The sequence below is a fragment of the Delphinapterus leucas genome, chromosome 18 (genome assembly GCF_059928025.1).
Source record: "Delphinapterus leucas isolate spDelLeu-1000000601 "Yukka" chromosome 18, BTC_Dleu_Yukka2, whole genome shotgun sequence".
Classification (NCBI taxonomy): domain Eukaryota; kingdom Metazoa; phylum Chordata; class Mammalia; order Artiodactyla; family Monodontidae; genus Delphinapterus; species Delphinapterus leucas.
This window is the reverse complement of record NC_143146.1, coordinates 10,356,401-10,369,934: the sequence shown is the minus strand read 5'-3', so window position 1 is coordinate 10,369,934 and position 13,534 is coordinate 10,356,401. Positions and strand designations below refer to the sequence as shown.

The window sequence follows — 13,534 nt, the reverse complement described above, 5'->3', positions numbered from 1 at the left end:
CAGGTTCCACAGAAGTACCTGCTTTGGAGGTACTGACTTGGGAGATACCGACTAACACCACAGGAGAGGGGGCAGTTAGCCTTGCCCTTGCACTAGAGAGAAATCACAGGGTCTCTCTGCCCATCGACATTGTCCGTATATGAACAGACCACCACATTCTATGGCCCTACAACCATGACACTTTCTAGAATGGAGAGACCTTAGGTAGCATATTGAAAGAGATGGCCCTGGCACATTTATTAGGATACGGACATTTAAAACCAAAATCTATGAATAAAATAGCATGACAAACGTGGTCAATCACTGCAATGCAATTGTTAAGTTCTGGGCCTCTGACTAGCTGTGGTACTTCAAACAAGTCACTAATTTCTCTCCATCTCAGTTTCCGCTTCTCAAAACCCAGTCTCATCTTGCTTTAAAATGATATAAAAGAATGTGTAAGAGCATAGGCTTTGGCATTGGACAGACTTGGGTTTAAGTTTTGGCTCTGCTGCTTTTGATCTGGGTGAGGTTGGACAAGTGACTTGATCCCCAGGAGCCTGAAATCCTCCTACTGTAAAATAGGGCTGAAATAATCTATTTCCACCTTGTTTTCAGGATAAAATGAGGAAATATGTGTAACGCGCTTAGCATAGTACTTGACATCTAGTAAGCACTCAAAAATTTATGATTCTTTTTGTAGAGTCATATGATTGTTTTATTTACTATGTGTTAAATTCCTTTGCATAATATACTCTGTACATAAAACTGTATCTAGGGCTTCCCTGGTGGCGCGGTGGTTGAGAGTCCGCCTGCCGATGCAGGGGACACGGGTTTGTGCCCCAGTCTGGGAAGATCCCACATGCTGCAGAGCGGCTAGGCCCGTGAGCCATGGCCACTGAGCCTGCGCGTCCGGAGCCTGTGCTCCACAATGGGAGAGGCCACAACAGTGAGAGGCCCGCATACGGCAAAAAAACAAAACAAAAAACTGTATCTAAGTTTCCACTCTAAGTGAGAGCTCACTTCTTCATGAGACAAGCCCAGTCAGCCTGGTGTTATATTTTGGAATTATCTTTCCAAAGAATAGCTGACACTCATTGAGTGCTTACAATGAACCAGGTGCTGATTTAAGAACTTTGTATGTATTATTTCATTAAATCCTCACAATAATCACACAAAGAAAGGAGTATTATTATTCCAATGTTAGGAATAAGGAACAGAGGCACAGTGAGTTCATCCTGTCTGAAGTCATTTAACAGGTAAGTGGTGGAATGGGAATTGGAAACTTTTAGGCCAGCAGTTCTCAAGTGGGGGGGTGATCCCTAACCCCACCCTCCCCAGGGAACATTGGGTCACATTTTCAGTTGTCACACTGGGGGAGGATGCTACTGGTACCTAGTGGGTGGAGGCCAGGTGTGCTGCTAACAAGGATTTATCCAGCACAAATGTCAATAGTGCCAAGGTTGAGAAACCTTTCCTAAGCTCATGTTCTCAACTATTTCTTTTTCCAGTTTCCAGATATTTTCTACAGTTAAGACAAATATAATTTAAGATAACATGATAACTCTATGGGTTTCCCTCAGGTCTTGCATGCCATTCTGAAAAACTTTAGGAATAAGTAAGTAATCTGAGAATTGATTGCTATTTAGTTTTTCAAAGAAGTTAATTGTGCAATGAACGTTTTAAAAAATCCAGACGTAAGATAGTACGAGAAAAAAACAAAAAAGTTTCCTCCTTTGATTCAGAAATAGCAAGTTTCTGGGAGTGCATGGTGAACCTGAAAGGGAATGCTTAAGTGATGCTTCAGTGAAAAGTGCAAAACACTTGTGGAGGTGCCTCTGCAGATGGTGCCGGTGCCACGGAAGAGCAAAGACACGAAGCAGGTGCTTGCCTGCTTTCTCCCAGAGCCCAAAGAACTAGGCGACCTAAAACAGACTTAGCAACAGCCCTGGAAAACAAAACAGAACACCTCTGAGGCAGAGGTAAGACCAGAAGAGCATCCTTAAATTTCCTTGGCTGGGAAGTATGCTTATTCCTCCATCCACCATCCATTTGTTTACTTTTCTGGGATCTGGGAGACAGCCATGAAGAAGAGAAATGAGGTCCTGACCTCATGGGGCTTATGCTTTTGGATGAGACAGAAAATAAACACATGAACAAAAAATATGTAATTTGATATCTGATGGTGGCAGTGCTAGGAAGAGAAATAGAGCAGGGGCAGGTGTCACAGAATGCAAGGCTGCTATGGTTCAGGTAGGGTCTTTGGGAAGACCTTTCTGCGAAGATGGCATTGGAGTAGAAAGCCAAGTAAAGTGAGGGGATGAGCCACACAAAGGCATAGGGGCAGCTGTTCCAGAAAGCGATGTGGTCTGCAGACAGGAAAGGCTGGCTTTTTTTTCCCTCCCGGAAGAGCAAGAAGCCCGGTGTGGCAAAGCGGGGTGAGCACTGAGGTTGAAGAGGAGGCGACACGAGAGGGGCCTGCAGGCTGTGGGGAGAGCTGTTGCCCCTGCCCCACGTAGAAAGGGATGGAGGGCAGTGAGCGGGGAAGCAATGTGGATGAACGTGTAACGCTCTAAGGGGTCTCGTTGGCTGCCCCGTGGAGAGCTCGCTGGAGAGGCAGTAGTGGAAGCACCATAAGGGGCCTGTTCAGTTAGAGTTATTATGGTGGATTCTTCTCCTTTTGTCATTAGAGGGAAAAAGCATGAAGAAGATGGATTTCAGAGCCCCTCAACCTTGGGTCTGAATCATGGCTCTGTCATTTGCTGGTTGTGCCACCTTTCGGCCATCTCTGAGATGTATTTCCTTCACAAAATGAGGACACGAATAGTTGTCTCACGTGACTATTCCACGCATTAACTGAGAAATATATGTCGAGCACCTACCACGGTTCCTAGCATTAAATGTCATAGGCGTTAATCAATGTTCATTCCATGCCTGCAAAGGACTGGATGTTTGTGTCCCCTCAAAATTCCTATGTTGATGGAAGCAACCTAAATGTCCATCGACAGAGGAATGGATAAAGATGATATGGTACATATATACAATGGGATATTACTCAGCCATAAAAGAGAATGAAATAATGACATTTGCAGCAACATGGATGGACCTAGAGATTGTCATACTGAGTGAAGTAAGTCAGAGAAAGTCAAATATCATATGATATTGCTTATATGCGGAATCTAAAAAAATGGTACAGGGACTTCCCTGGTGGTGCAGTGGTTAAGAATCCACCTGCCAATGCAGGGGACACGGGTTCAATCCCTGGTCCAGGAAGATCTCACGTGCCGTGGAGCAACTAAGTGTATGCGTCACAACTACTGAGCCTGCGCTCTGGAGCCCATGAGCCACAGCTACTGAGCCCGTGTGCTGCAACTACGGAAGCCCACGTGCCGAGACCCCGTGCTCCACAATAAGAGAAGGCACCTCAATGAGAAACCCGTGCACTGCAATGAAGAGTAGCCCCTGCTCGCCACAACTCGAGAGAGCCCACTTGCAGCAACGAAGACCCAATGCAGCCAAAAAAACAAACAAAAAAACCGGTACAAATGAACTTATTTACAAAACAGAAATAGACTCACAGATGTAGAAAACAAACTTATGGTTACTGGGGGGAAAGCGGGGCGCGGGGAGTTAGGGATAAACTGGGAGATCTGGATTGACATATATGCACTACTATATATAAAATAGATTACTAATAAGGACCTACTGTATAGCACAGGGAACTCTTCTCAATACTCTGTAATGGCCTAGATGGGAAAAGAATCTAAAAAAAGAGTGGATATATGTATATGTATAACTGATTCACTTTGCTGTACACCTGAAATTAGCACAACATTGTAAATCAACTAAACTCCAATCAAAATTTTTAAAAAATTTCTATGTTGAAATCCTAACTCCCAAGATGATGGTGTTCGGAGGTACGGCCTCTGGGGGGTGATCATGTCATGACGGTGCGGGCCTCAGGATTGGGATTAGTGTCTTGCAAGAGAGCTCTCTTGTCTCCCTTCCGCCATGTGAGGACAGAGGGGGAAAACATCTGTCTCTGAACCAGGAAGCAGTTCCTCACCAGACACCGAATCTGCCTTGATCTTGGATTTCCCAGCCTCCAGGAATTGTGAGAAATAAATGTTTGCTGTTTAAGCCACCCACTCTATGGTCTTTTTGTTATAGCAGCCCAAATGGACGAAGGCAGTCATTTTGATCAGAGGACATTTCCAACCACCGTGTCCAAAATGGTAATATCCCCCCAACACCAGGCGCCCCAAAGCTCCTCACTCTTTTTCTCACTCAGCCCCATCAGGAATGGGGGCGCTATGAAGGCAATGACGTGGTTTCTTGGTCACTGCTAATCCTACCACCTAGAGTGGTGTTTGACTTAAATACTTACATCTCAACTGGTATCTGATGAACAAACAATTTTGAAAATGAATGCCTTTGTTTGAGGGTTTATTAAAATTAGGGCCTTAGATTTGAATGCTTGGCAGTACCAAATGTTGACCACAAGGAAAGCTTCAACTACCATCCAGTTAGTGGTCAGGGTTGATTTGATTTGGCTTCTATGCATGATTCAGCAAGCGGCTTTCTTACTTATTCATTACCCTAATTATATCCTTCCCAAAACTGGATGGTCCAGCGGGGTGGATTATCTTGCCTGTAGATTATTCTTCAAACTAGAACAGACAAGAAGATTTGTTCTCTTTTTAGAATCTCTGAAAATGTTTTGGAAAGATATTTGTGGATGAGAAAAAAAATCCCTGCGTACTTCACTGTCTGCTATATGAACTTGGGCTCAGAAATTGATAATCAGAAGCAATTCCTGCTAATCATCCTGACGAGAGGAAGTTTAGGAACAGACATATAGGAATACAATGGAAGTGAGATTCTTATAGGACTTTATAATTTAAAGTCTCCCAGGATTCCCCAGTTCTCTGATAGTGATAGAAAGTAATATTTTTTGGAGTGAATTGACAAATAAAATGACATTGGCCCGAGTAAAAATAGTATATTAATGACCCTGAAGGACTGAGGTTATTACATGGTTAATGATGCTCTTTTTTCCTCTTATTTTTTTTGATAGGTCAGCTTTGCCATTAGCAACTGGAACAAGAGTTAAAATGCATGTGGCATTTCTAAAATGCCATTTCTTGCTGAAAGGTTAGCAGCATAATGAAGTTTCAGGGAAAATACGAGGCCATCTTTTCTGTTTTCTTGTAAGTATGTATAGTCCATAGGCTGTTGTCAGCCAGGCTGAAGATTATTTGATTGCAAGCTAGTGAAAGCTTGGTTTCTCAACATTCAGTGACCTGATACCATGAATGGTTAGGGTGTTGGAAGGGTAATTATGCATTCTGACTGTAGGGGGCCTCAGACATAAGATATATGTAGAGATGTTTCGTGGTAACTGAAATAATTCCCTTTAAATTTCAAATAATATGTCAAAATATCATGTTATAAAGTCCAACATCCTAGTTATATGATTAAAAGTAAAGTCATTTGCATGAGAATATCTTTGCATGGAATAAGGTAAAGTCCTTTAAAACGTTTCTTTTGACTATGAAGAATTCATTATAGAAACTATGTTTACCTAAAACTGGAAGAGGATGAAATTGGATTTGAAGCATCACAAAGTGATTGATGGGCCCAGCCACCTGTCCTACCTGGATCAAAGTTCAAGGTAATTTCTATTTAACTTTAATAGCACGCCTTCACCAAAGGTTATTACAAAGGATCAAAGAAGAGTAAAATGTATAGAATTTATGAAGCACTGTGCAATGCAGTCATGACGGGTGGCATATGAAACATTAACTATATAAACGTAAATGTTTAGCACTTTTTCTTTGACAAAGTGTTTCACATCTATTAGCATATTGAATGCTCAAATCTGACATTTATTTCCTGCCTGTTTTACAGGTGCTCAGGGAGATTTAGGGAGGTATTCCAAAACACATTGCTCTTAAGTGGCAGAGCCTGGAATTCCCTGTGTTTTCTTCCTCCCATGTCATGCTGCTGATTTAAGTCTGGCAAGGTCCTTGCTTTGCACCATAACATCAGCTGTTTAATACTAGGAATTGCAGATGTGTAAATGAAGAGGACAGAAAACACTCACATTACTGCAAAGAGGTTATAAAATCAATGTTTTAAAATCACCTGGAAAGCTACTCTAGAGAATGAGTCCTGCCCCAAATGCTGAAAAAGAGCAATTTGGATCTAATCATGTGACATTTACCTGAACTACTTTCTAGAATGAAGTGGGCATATTTGACCTACATTTAAAAAATCCGTTATTTATAAAGGCAGCTGAAAAACAGGAGAGTACAAAAGGGCCTGCAGGGAAAAGCAGTGGTCCCTGCTCGCAGTTTTCTCTGCATTCTCCTCCCTCCTTCACCTCCTGACGTCGTGGGCGCTGCATTTACTTTGATATTGTCATGTTGCTGATATTTACGATCCGGGTTAAGTCTCTGGTGCTTTGGGTATAGATGATTGAAAACAATAAACTGTCATAGCTTCCTTACTGGTCTCTGCTTCCACTTTGCCCCTTTCAGTCGGTTACTGATGTTGCAGCCTGAACGATCTTGTTAAAATCGTGTCACTCCTCTGGCCCCATTCCCTGCAGTGGCCCCCATTCCCTCAGGGTAAAAGCCAAAGTCCTTCTAAGGGCTTATAAAGCTCGACACACGGGCCTACCTCTCCCCCTCAGCTCCCTCAACTCTCCTCTTGCACTTAAACCGTGAAAATGTAGCTCTAGATGGGAAGACGCTTTGTTCATTTTGTTTCCTATCTTGTTTACTGATCTAGCCCAGGTGCCTTGACAATGCCTGGCACATAGCAGATACTCACCAAACATATGTTGAATGAATAAGTACAACTTCCATTATTGTGATTATATAAACACTACTTATTGAGAACTGAGAATCAAGTAGCTTCTGATCACATTGCTTCCCTATGGTTCCAATGTCATGACCCCCGTGCCACTTAAGAAAAAAGTGTACAAACTGATCCTTTGAACATTTCTTTCTTAGTCTCTTCCAAAGCAAACAAATTAAATAGAAGTAGCCCTGGTCCAAATATGAAGCAACTAAAAAGTATGATTTTTAAGCAATTGTTCATTTTCATAATATCTCCCCCCTTCTTTTTTGGATGTAATATATTCTCATATTAATTTTCATATTAATATCAATTTTCATATGCATCAGAAATTTGTGTAAGCTCACCTCCTTTTCCTCTGGGATTATCTTTTCTAGGTGATTTGTCATGGTGGTTTTCTGTCATGCTGCAGGCTTCCTTTAGCTTTCTGGTCATTCTTGCATTCTCAGTCGTATTCATATTGACCTTGTGGAAACACTGACTAGCGCCCTGTTTTCCTGGTGGGGTTTGTCAATTGGCAGGGATGTTTTTTATGGTGGAGACCTAGTGATGAAATGAAGGGTTACCCTAACGCTGGAATGTGGTGGGCTTCGCTCCGGGATGACAAAACCCACATTAACTGTTTTGATTATCCCTTGATAGTTTTCTATTTCTTTAGGTGAAAACACTTGCTATTTTCTTTATGAGTGAATATCTGGCTGCCAGACATTCTACATGGGATTGGGGTTTTTGACCATTACAGATACAGAACTTTAATTAATACCCCTGCCCCTTGCTGCTGTCCATCACAGCTGCCACCTGACTAGGGAGCTGCTCTCAGGGCCCCCAGAAAGGTTGGCTCCCTCCTCAGCTGCAGCCTCCTCTGTGCATATTTCTGTTTACTTTCTTCGAGAAATTTGTTCAGTCTCCTATTTTATGCTATCTCCCTCTCCCATTGTTATTTATCTTGTGGGCTTATACTTTTAAAAATGGAACGATTGTTTTCTTAACATTTTAATAGAGCCTTGGGAGAAAGGACAGATGTCTACACTCAGAATGCCATTTTGAACGGAAGCATATTTAACCATGGAGTGGCTTTAAATCCTGCAGGTTGAGCCTGTTGTAATCAAGTATGGATTATGGCTATTTGATTAAAGAAAATGAAGGTTGATGCCATGGAAGCTTGCTTCTCTTTACTCTATTCCCGTCACATTCCACTTGGTTTGCATGAAGTACGTTCCTCCTGTGTCTAGGTTTCCTACACACCCAGAAAGCCTGCATCTGTCCCCACTTCCTTGTTAGTGTCTGGAGGATGGAGACTATATTTTATTCATTTTTAAGTCCTTATGCTTACCCCAGCTGCAAAGATTTCCAGGAAATAATTGTTGAATGAAACAGAGCAAAGTCTAAGTGACAGTCCAATACTTTTTTTCTTTTTATTCTTAACTTTTACTAATTACTGCTTCCCTAGACTTACTCAGAAGGCCCCATCCCAGATGTTTCAAGTTTTCATGTACATACTTCATGTACAAGTCATAATAAGCATCACCATTATCTAGCCACACTTACTAGCTTTGTCCTTCCATTGGTTTCCCTGGTAACCTCTCATGCCTTTGCTGTCTTGTAGACCTCATCTAAATACAGCTGAGTCAGCCCACCGGAATTGCCCCAAACACACTCCACTCACATTGTGCTTCCTACGGAGAGTTCATCTCTTAAGCACCAGGTGATACATTGTACGTATTCCTGCTCATCCTGCATCCATGGCCTTGTCTCGCTTAATGAATATTTTCCACCCTTTAACACTGAACAATAAACCATGTGTGGAGGAGGGGATTTGTGATGGCCTGGATGAAATTTTATAATTTAATAAATCTACTAAAAACTTGAATTTTATACTCCTTGCTGATGTGTCAGATTTCCTTCCTGACGGTTTCACATTGCAAAAGGCATCAGATGTTTCATTTGACACCTGCATCCTCACTATCAGAGAAGAACTAGCAAGAAAAACAAGTCACAGAGCAGTGTCTCTATGTTGACACACAATCTTCCACAATCCTGACAGTTTGTGGGTAAATCTCCCTCTGAAATTCTTTCCTGTCTCTACCAGCATTTTCCTCTATGACAAACCCTCCACACTTTTCTTGAGAGTCATTGTTCTTGCACTAATGTCTTATTTTTCAAACAGTGCCTTTCTTTAATTATGTTATCATGTCTGTATTATAAGATGTCTTTAATTCAAACTATTTTCTTTTCTTTCTTTAAAATTTATTTATTTTTGGCTGCGTTGGGTCTTCACTGCTGTGTGTGGGCTTTCTCTAGTTGCCATGAACGGGGGCTACTCTTCGTTGTGGAGCACGGGCTCTAGGCATGCAGGCTTCAGTCGTTGCAACATGCAAGCTCAGTAGTTGTGGTGCGCAGGCTCTAGGGCACACGGACTTCAGTAGCTGTGGCTCACGGGCTCAGTAGCTGTGGCTCGAAGGCTCTAGAGAGCAGGCTCAGTAGTTTCGGCACACGGGCTTAGTTGCTCCACAACATGTGGGATCTTCCCGGACCAGGGATCAAACCTGTGTCCCCTGCATTGGCGGGTGGATTCTTAACCACTGCGCCACCAGGGAAGTCCCTCAAGCTATTTTCTGACACAGTTTGTATAGGTTCCTATAGACCGTTCCATTTTGAACAGTACTGTGAAAGCTGTTGTGACAATCTTGTGGCATTATCTAGATGATCAGAATAATAGCTACCTGCTTTTGGTACCTACAGTGTGCAAGACTCTTTATACACATCAGCCAGGTGTTCTGACCCCTTCCATCTACCATGTGGCAGTCAAATGTGAGCTCCTGTCCCACGGGATTGGGAAGTCACCCTCCCTCTGCTCCTCTGAGGATCCGCAGTACTAGTTCCCCTTCTGCTAGCTATCAATGTCCAACTAGTGGAGGTCCTGTCAAACTGTCGTTCCTGGCTGTCTCTAATCACCAGCAGCTTTCTCATGGCTGCATCCCCAGTGGAGGCTTGAGGATAGCGTAAGGAAATTAGAAATGGAAAAGGAAAAAATCTCTCAGCATCTGAAGTCCATACACTCTATTTCTACGTGCACTTTCTTCCATTAGCTCTAGTTTCTGCCCTTTTGCTGGGGCCGCTCCTATTGACCAGACCCTTTTTCCTCAGGCTCCTCTCCCAGGAATATCTGAACACCCCAGACATGATCCTCCCTGTCTTCTGTGAAGTGCCTATTTAAGACTTTTGCCTAAGTTTTTTATTAGTTCTCTGTCTTTTTCTTTGAAAGAAAGAGAGGGGTGAGTTACAGGGTTCCCTTATCTCCAGCCTAAGACAATCAATCTTTATCCTGCAACTAATAAAAGAAATGTAGAGAAAATACGCCAAATATTCAAAGTCTCTGACTTCAGTTTGCAATGAACAGACTTGATGGGCATGAAGTAGCCTGTGCCTTCGCTTTCTTCATTCTATACACACCTCAGGAGGTCAAGGTTACTCCTAATGTCAACTTCTGGGGAGTTAAGATATTATAGGAGTTTAGAGTTAATTGTACTGTGTTGTATAAAGTAAACTAATTTAATTGTTTTTCTTAAAACTGACTGGCTTTTGGTTTCATAATACTGTTCAGGATCGACCTGTCTACAGGAACATATAAAAGGTCTACCAGAAAATAGGTTTGATTAAAGGTGTCTTATAGAAGTGATTTCCACTTCTATTTACTAACCCCCCCCATGAAATCAACATGAATATCATTAGTCTGTAGTTGCCACTATCCACCTCCTTCATTTTAAGTATGGAAACAAAGTTGTCATGCATTCTTTTTTTAAAAAATAGTTTTTTGTTGAGGTATAGCATACATTAAGAAAAGTGTCCATGCTATATGGGCACAGTGTGGTGAATTTTCACAAAGTGAACACATCTATATATTTACAGCTTACATGAAGAGGTAGAAGATTAGCACCCAGCAGCCCTCCTTGTGCTCTCTTTTAGTTATTATTTTCCCAAAGGTAACCACTATCCTGACTTCTAACACCAAAGACAGTTTTGCCTGTTTTTGCATATGATATAAATGGAATCATACAATATGTAATTTTGTGTGCACGTCTATGTCTGCTTTTGTTTTTGAGATCATGAGTGTAGTTAAATGCAGCATGTTTTCATTGCTGTTTATATCGTATGAATAAACCACAATTTAAAAATTAATTCTAGGGAGATTGAGATTGACATATACATACTACTATATATAAAATAGGTAACTAATAAGAACCTACTGTATAGCACAGGGAACTCTATTCACTACTCTGTAATGAACTGTATGAGAATGAAAATCTGAAGAAGAATCAATATATGTATATGTATAACTGAATCACTTTGCTGTACACCTGAAACTAACACAACATTATAAATCAACTATACTCCAATAAAAAATAATTAAAAAAATAAAAATTCTATTATGTACACTCTCAGCTTAATAGACAGTACCTAAGAGTTTTCATAGACCCCACCAGCATGCAGTGTTAGTTCCAATCACTCTATATTCTTCCCAGTATTTGCTACTCTTAGTCTTTTAAGATTTTACTCATTCTAACAAGTGTGTACTGGTACCTTACTGCAGCCTTAATTTTCATTTTCCTGATGACTAGCGAGGTTGAGCGCCTTTTCTTCTTTTTTTTTTGGCTGCACCACGCGGCTTGCAGGATCTTAGTTCCCCCGCCAGGGATTGAACCTGGGCCCCCTGGCAGTGGAAGCACGGAGTCCTAACCACTGGACCACTACGGAATTCCCATAGCACCTTTTCTTCTTTTTTTTTTTTTTTTAACATCTTTATTGGAGTATAATTGCTTTAAAATGGTGTGTTAGTTTCTGCTTTACAACAAAATGAATCAGTTATATATATACATATGTTCCCATATCTCTTCCCTCTTGCATCTCCCTCCCTCCCACCCTCCCTATCCCACCCCTCCAGGCGGTCACAAAGCACGGAGCTGATATCCCTGTGCTATGCGGCTGCTTCCCACTAGCTATCTACCTTACGTTTGGTAGTGTATATATATGTCCATGCCTCTCTCTCGCTTTGTCACACCTTACCCTTCCCCGTCCCCATATCCTCAAGTCCATTCTCTAGTAGGTCTGTGTCTTTATTCCTGTCTTACCCCTAGGTTCTTCATGACATTTTTTTTTCTTAAATTCCATATATATGTGTTAGCATACGGTATTTGTCTTTCTCTTTCTGACTTACTTCACTCTGTATGACAGACTCTACGTCCATCCACCTCATTACAAATAGCTCAATTTCATTTCTTTTTATGCCTGAGTGATATTCCATTGTATATATGTGCCACATCTTCTTTATCCATTCATCCGAAGATGGGCACTTAGGTTGTTTCCATCTCCGGGCTATTGTAAATAGAGCTGCAATGAACATTTTGGTACATGACTCTTTTTGAATTACGGTTTTCTCAGGGTGTATGCCCAGTAGTGGGATTGCTGGGTCATATGGTAGTTCTGTTTGTAGTTTTTTAAGGAACCTCCATACTGTTCTCCATAGTGGCTGTACCAATTCACATTCCCACCAGCAGTGCAGGAGGGTTCCCTTTTCTCCACACCCTCTCCAGCATTTATTGTTTCTAGATTTTTTGATGATGGCCATTCTGACTGGTGTGAGATGATATCTCATTGTAGTTTTGATTTGCATTTCTCTAATGATTAATGATGTTGAGCATTCTTTCATGTGTTTGTTGGCAGTCTGTATATCTTCTTTGGAGAAATGTCTATTTAGGTCTTCTGACCATTTTTGGATTGGGTTGTTTGTTTTTTTGTTATTGAGCTGCACGAGCTGCTTGTAAATTTTGGAAATTAATCCTTTGTCAGTTGTTTCATTTGCAAATATTTTCTCCCATTCTGAGGGTTGTCTTTTTGTCTTGTTTATGGTTTCCTTTGCTGTGCAAAAGCTTTGAAGTTTCATTAGGTCCCATTTGTTTATTTTTGTTTTTATTTCCATTTCTCTAGGAGGTGGGTCAAAAAGGATCTTGCTGTGATTTATGTCAGAGTGTCCTGCCTATGTTTTCCTCTAAGAGTTTGATAGTTTCTGGCCTTACATTTAGGTCTTTAATCCATTTTGAGCTTATTTTTGTGTATAGTGTTAGGGAGTGATTTAATCTCATACTTTTACATGTACCTGTCCAGTTTTCCCAGCACCACTTATTGAAGAGGCTGTCCTTTCTCCACTGTACATTTCTGCCTCCTTTATTAAAGATAAGGTGACCATATGTGCGTGGGTTTATCTCTGGGCTTTCTATCCTGTTCCATTGATCTATCTTTCTGTTTTTGTGCCAGTACCATACTGTCTTGATTACTGTAGCTTTGTAGTATAGTCTGAAGTCAGGGAGCCTGATTCCTCCTGCTCCGTTTTTCGTTCTCAAGATTGCTTTGGCTATTCAGGGTCTTTTGTGTTTCCATACAAATTGTGAAATTTTTTGTTCTAGTTCTGTGAAAAATGCCAGTGGTAGTTTCATAGGGATTGCATTGAATCTGTAGATTGCTTTGGGTAGTAGAGTCATTTTCACGATGTTGATTCTTCCAATCCAAGAACATGGTATATCTCTCCATCTATTTGTATCATCTTTAATTTCTTTCATCAGTGTCTTATAATTTTCAGCATACAGGTCTTTTGTAGGTTTATTCCTAGGTATTTTATTCTTTTTGTTGCAATCGT

General features: G+C 41.2%; 1 long non-coding RNA gene across 2 annotated transcripts in view; it reads left to right on the top strand.

Moving 5' to 3' along the window:
- LOC149746817 (uncharacterized) overlaps positions 1–13,534 on the top strand; it is a 217,372-nt gene that overhangs the window by 164,895 nt on the left and 38,943 nt on the right. Inside the window, exon 5 of one of the 2 annotated variants that reach the window (XR_016388640.1) lies at positions 4–5,653. This is a non-coding gene — a long non-coding RNA (uncharacterized LOC149746817). Of the gene's footprint in view, positions 1–3; positions 13,254–13,534 lie in introns of those variants that run through there. The other variant, XR_016388639.1, reaches the window with a different exon arrangement.